Source organism: Ranitomeya variabilis, chromosome 2 (genome assembly GCF_051348905.1).
Source record: "Ranitomeya variabilis isolate aRanVar5 chromosome 2, aRanVar5.hap1, whole genome shotgun sequence".
NCBI classification, from domain to species: domain Eukaryota; kingdom Metazoa; phylum Chordata; class Amphibia; order Anura; family Dendrobatidae; genus Ranitomeya; species Ranitomeya variabilis.
In genome coordinates, this window is record NC_135233.1 from 261,446,213 (window position 1) to 261,452,578 (window position 6,366).

Below are 6,366 nucleotides of genomic sequence, written 5' to 3' on the forward strand. Positions count from 1 at the left end.
CCCATACTGTTTCCTCTAATATGCTCCCCATTCCCGAGTACTGTTTCCTCATACATGCCCCCAATTCCCCCCGTACTGTTTCCTCATACATGCCCCCATTCTCCTGTACTGTTTCCTCATATATGCCCATTATTTTCCTCTACCCCACCCCATCATTGCTCTTCATCATCTCCATCTTTGCCTTCTCCACGAACACAATCATTGCTTTCTCCCCCACCACCCCATAATTTCCCATTCCACAACCTCCATCATTTTCTCCTTCCTCAGCACTCCCATCATTGCCCATTCCACCACCATCATCATTGTCCTTTCCGCCGCCATCACCATACTTGCCCGTTCCACCACCTCCATCATTTTCTCCCCCTCCAATATCATCAGTGTGCTTTCCACCACACCATTCTACCACCTCCATCATTTCTTTCCCCCCTCATTATTGCCCTTTCCACTACCTCCATGATTTCCTCCTCCCCCACCATCATTGCATTCTCCCTCCACCACCATCATTGCCCATTCCAATTTCCACCTCCATCATTGCCTCCCCCCACCCCCATCATTGCCCATTCTACCTCCATCACTGCCACCTCCATCATTGCCAATTCCACCACATCCATCATTTCATCCTCCCACTCCATCCCAATTATTGCCCTCTCCCCGTCAGCCCCATCATTGCCCTCACCTCTCCTCCCGTACACACACAAAACCATTTACCTCTCTGCATTCACCCACAGAGCTACGCATTCGCACACACACAACACACACAGCACCTCTACACACATACAACACCTCTCACCTCTATGTATACACACACACAACACACATACAGCACCTCTATATATACACACACAGTACCTCTCACCTCTCTACAGACACACACACACACACACTCACACAGCACCTCTATAAATACACACTCTCCTCTCCACACGCTCTGCCGCAGCATCTCATTGCCTTCCTCTGACACAGCCGGCCGCTGAATGATTACGTCATCCAGCGGTGCTGCCTGTGTGAAAGGAAACGTGGGCAGGAAGACAGATCGCTGCAGCTCCGCTGCTATTTTCCCTTGTAGGCAGCGGAGCTGCAGGGATTTCTCCCTGCCCACCGCAGCCACCCTGCAGGAGCCCCCCTCCATCTCCACTGGACTCCGGTGCAGCCACACAGGCTGCACAGGCGGTATGTCCGCACATGTTGGGAGTCGGCGCGCTGCAGCTTGACAGTCGGCACAGAGAACAGCCGACTCTCAATCCGGGGGGCGGCAGAATGCATCCGCCGGGGGAGACATTGCGGACTGCCGAATTAGGCGGCCCGGCTGCGCCCCCCTGCCGGCTGTGCCTGGGGCACATGCCGCGGCTCAACCCTCCTAGATACGCCACTGAGTGTGCCATAGTGAGACTTCTTTAGGGCCAATCTGTCTTACTCAAGCAATCAAGGTCTCCTCCCCTCCCCAATAAGTCCCAAAATAGCACAAAGTTCCAGTCTATGATAATTGGGTGCAATAAATCCTGAACCGCGCGGACTTAGTACCTTGGGCCATCTAAATTACTATTCTGGCCACCAAATAGACTTTAGCATCCCTGTGAATACAGTGAACACCCACCTTCTTCCCAGTGATCAATTGGAGAGGGAGGGTGGCCTTCAAACTCACTGAGTCAAGTCATTTGCAGATCATTCACTTTTACAGGACAAGCTTGGAGGCCCCTCATCAGGTGGACAATCCACTCTGCAAGTCAGATATTCGTAGAATGAACACCAGCGTCCCATGCTACAGTCCATTTGCTTGGTGGTCAGGGGACAATGGACAGCTATATGACCCAGTCCGTGATGTCTCCATCAAATTACATCCGCCGATGAGACCCTCGGCCAGACTTCCACCACCCCTTTGGCCTTTGGATGCCCCACCTACATTTTAGCGTCAGCCCCTGATAGGACCCCCAGTATGGTGTAGGTTGCCTCCCCAAGGAACCGTCGACCCCCTGATATCTTTTGACCAGTCCAACCAAGTCATTGATGTTCTGGGGATCTCCATGGGCAACCCAAGTCTGCATCTGACTCGGAAGGGAGTGTACAAACAGTTCGATTTCAATTTGCTTTAGCATCTGCACTGGGGTAGAGGAGTCCGGCTGCAACCACTTTTGATGAGGTACAGCAGATCAAACATTTTAGTGTGAGTGTCACCTCACCTCCTTCTGGATAGAAAAATGATCAGCTAACTATCACGCTACACGGGAGTGAGACAGAGGGAATGGTGAACCCGAGAGTGGACCCTCTGGGTAGCGGCCCCAGAGCCCCCAAGGGCAAGCAAACCTGATGGACGCACCCCCTATACAGGGAGTGTTAGGAGCAGGCCCAAGGAGGATGGAACCGCAACTGCCGGAGCCAAAGGGACGACTGGGTCAAGTTGGTAAACAGGAACGCTCAGTATAAGAGGATGACGAGGCGGTGAGCTGGAAAAGAAACACAAGTATTAAGTGACGGAAATACTGAGAGTATGGAGGCAGAGGAGGACAATAGAACCAGGAATAGACGGGACAAGCACAGAAGGAAAGGAGCACTGGGAACCAGCAAGTGAGAAGGCAGAAGAAGGCCTGAGCACGATGCGGGATAAGCTACAAAGCAGAATCGCAGCAATGAAATACCCAGTGGGCGCCGCCATATTGGAGGCGGGGCCAACGGGTCATGACCTCCCAGAAACCCGAGCGGCGGAAGAGATGCTACGGCGCATGCGCGGACCACGTGCCGGGAGCCAGAGAAGCCATGCAGAGAAGGACGAGGAGGGACGTCGGGAGCGCGCCGGCCAGACAGGTAAGTAGCAGCGATTGTGACAGTACCCCCTCTCTTACTCCCCCCCCTTTTTAAAGCTGGAAAGAAACCTCTTTAAAATATGGGGTGCATTGATGTTTTCTCGAGGTTCCCACGATCTCTCCTCAGGACCAAATCCCTTCCAGTCAATTAAAAATAACGTCTGACCCCCTAACAATCTTTTGGGCTAAAATATCCTTCACTTTGAATAGATTGTCAGAAGTGGAGAAAGAAGGAACAAAAGATGAAGGCGAGTGAAAAAGATTAAATACTGCGGGTTTAAGAAGCGAGACATGAAAAGAATTAGGAATACGTAAAGAGGCAGGCAATTTTAACTTATAAGCTACATCATTGATTCGACTAGAAATTTCAAAAGGACCAATGTAACGAGGACCCAGTTTATGTGAGGGGATTTTCAGTTTAATGTAACGAGAGGAGAGCCAGATCTTATTCCCTGGTTGGTATGGAGAAGTATCAAGACGTCTCTTATCTGCATACCTTTTCGTACGATTACTAGCCTTTATAAGTGACTCTTTAGTCTCTTGACAAATTTTGGAGAACTCCAAGGACAGAGAATCCGCCGCCGGTACGCCTGAAGTGCAGGAAATGGGAAGAGGAATGCCAGGGTGTTGCCCAAAGACCACAAAGAATGGAGACTTAGAAGAAGATTCACTAGGATGATTGTTATAGGCAAATTCAGCCCATGGAAGCAAGGAAACCCAATCACTCTGATGAACATTGGAGAAATGTCGTAGATATGACGTGAGAACTTGATTGACACGCTCAACCTGGCCATTAGACTGAGGATGATAAGCGGAGAAGTCCAGAGTCACTTTCATTAAACGGCACAGAGCCCTCCAGAATCGGGCGGTGAACTGGACTCCTCGATCCGAAACAATATGTAGAGGAAAACCATGAAGTCGGAAGATATGATGAATGAAGATCCTCGCTAATTCGGGAGCAGATGGTAATCCAGATAAGGGCCATCTTGGAAAATCGATCCACAACTACCAAAATAACGGAGCAATTTGAGGAGCGAGGGAGATCCGTGATAAAGTCCATAGCAATATGACTCCAAGGATTTGAAGGCACTGGAAGCGGATGCAAGAGTCCAGAAGGTAATTGCCGAGGAACTTTGTTCTTAGCGCAAGAGGAGCATGAAGCGGTGAAATCCAGGACATCTTGACAAAGAGACGGCCACCAATAGTGGCATGAAATAAGAGAGTCTTCTTGCCTCCTGCGTGCCCGGCAAACTTGGAGGAATGACCCCACTGCAGAACCCTCCTTCTGTCACCGTTTGTCACGAAGGTCCTCCCAGGAGGCAGAGATATTACATCCAAAGGAGCCACGGAAATGATCCTAGCCGGATCAATAATATGTGCAGGACTCTCTGCTTCATCCAAAGGTTGAAAGGATCGGGAGAGAGCATCAGCTCTGACGTTTTTATCACCAGGACGGAAGTGGAGCTCAAAATCAAAACGTCCAAAAATCAAGGACCATCTGGCTTGTCGAGGATTTAGTCTTTGGGCCGACTGAACATAGGCCAGATTCTTATGATCCGTAAAAATAATGAAGGGATGAACAGCCCCCTCGAGGAGATAACACCACTCCTCTAAGGCCAACTTAATGGCTAACAGTTCTTTGTCACCAATGGAATAATTACGTTCCGAGGAGGAGAACGATTTAGAGAAGAAGCTACACGTGACAATAAGTCCAGAAACAGACCTCTGTAAAAGGACTGCTCCAACTTCTATGGAAGATGCATCCACTTCAAGAACAAAGGGTTTGTTGGCATCTGGATGGTGCAGCACTGGAGCAGCAACAAACCTCTGTTTCAAAGTTAGAAATGCGTTCTGTGCTTCCGAGGACCAGTAGTTGGAATCGACTCCTTTGCGGGTGAGAGCTGAGATGGGCTTGGTTAAGGAGGAGAAATGAGGAATAAATTGCCTATAATAATTGGCGAAGCCAAGAAAACATTGAATGGCTTTTACCCTGACGGGCCGTGGCCAAATCAGAACAGCAGACACCTTAGCTGGGTCCATCTTTAGACCGGCATCAGAAACAATATATCCAAGAACACTGGACTGTTCGAAAACACATTTTTCAATCTTGGCGAAAAGATGATGTAAAACTAGACGGACGTCACGTCGATGGGTGGAGAGATCCAGAGAGAAGATGAGTATGTCGTCAAGATAGACCATGACACTAGCATAGAGGCAATTTCTGAAGACGTCGTTTACGAACTCTTGGAATACAGCAGGTGCGTTGCAGAGGCCGAAAGGCATAACCAAGTATTTGTAGTGACCATCACGGGTATTAAATGCGGTCTTCCATGCATCTCCTGCACGAATACGAACCAGGTTGTAGGCTCCTCGAAGATCCAGCTTAGTGAACACTCGTGCCCCTCTAAGACGGTCAAAGAGATCGGAGATTAGTGGCAATGGGTATTTGTTTTTTACCGTAATGTTGTTCAAACCTCTGTAATCTATGCAAGGACGAAGAGAGACATCTTTTTTTTTTACAAAAAAGAAACCAGCACCGGCGGGAGAAGAGGATTTCCGAATGAAGCCTTTGGCGAGATTTTCTTGAACATGCTCCGACATGGCTTGAGTCTCTGCAGGCGAGAGGGGATAGATTCTTCCTCGCGGAGGCATGGTACCAGGAACGAGGTCTATTGGGCAGTCATAGGACCGATGTGGAGGAAGGTTCTCTGCTTCCCTTTTATTGAAGACATCAGAAAAGGAAGAGTAAACAGAAGGCAGGCCAGTAAAAGCAAGGGAAGAGCAAAAAACACCAACAGGACGCACCGGCAGCAGACACCGAGCCCGACAGGAATCCCCCAATGAAGAACATTGCCATTATGCCAATCCAAAGCGGGCTCGTGGGTCCGCAACCATGGTAGACCTAGGAGAACAGGATGCGAAATATTGGCTAGAATATAAAACGCTATTGTCTCTTTATGCAGAACCCCTACCTGAAGTTCTACTACCTGCGTGACTTGGGTTATAGTCTCTTGCAGGGGCTTGCCATCCACTGAGGCGAGGAAAAGGGGGTTTTCTAAGGTGCTAACAGGAACAGAAAATCTAATAACCTCCTCTAGCCTTATAAAATTCCCAGCATTACCCGAGTCAATATAGGCTAGCAAGGAATAGCGTTTACCAGAAACGTGCAGTAAGACAGAAAGAGTGAGGGGTAGAGAGGTATCACATGCACCTAGGGAGGCCTCTCTTACCTGGCCTAGGCGGAGGAGTTTTCCGGACGATCCGGACAGGCACGGAAGAGATGGGAGGCACTGCCACAGTAGAAATAAAGACCTTGGGTGCGCCTCTCCTGGCACCGTTGCTCAGACATTTTGAGACGGTCAACTTGCATCGGCTACGGCGCAGGTACGGTGGCGGACACCCTGGGTCTAGGACTAAGTGGTCTGCGTGAAGGCAGGGAAGATCGAGGAATCCTTCTCCCACAGGCTCGCTCCTGAAATCGAAGGTCAATAGGGGTAGCCAAAGAGATCAGATCCTCCAAATTGGTTGGAGTATTGCGACCCGCTCATCTTTAATACACCCGGATAAA

General features: G+C 49.6%; 1 long non-coding RNA gene across 1 annotated transcript; it reads right to left on the reverse strand.

Annotated features, from left to right (window-relative positions):
- Window positions 1-1,593: 1,593 nt before the first annotated feature.
- On the reverse strand, window positions 1,594-6,105 carry LOC143809325 (uncharacterized). The gene is made up of 3 exons (XR_013222217.1): window positions 6,029-6,105; window positions 2,302-2,441; window positions 1,594-1,717 (listed from the first exon to the last, which is right to left on the reverse strand). It is a non-coding gene; the product is annotated as an uncharacterized LOC143809325 (long non-coding RNA).
- Between the last annotated feature and the right edge of the window lie 261 nt (window positions 6,106-6,366).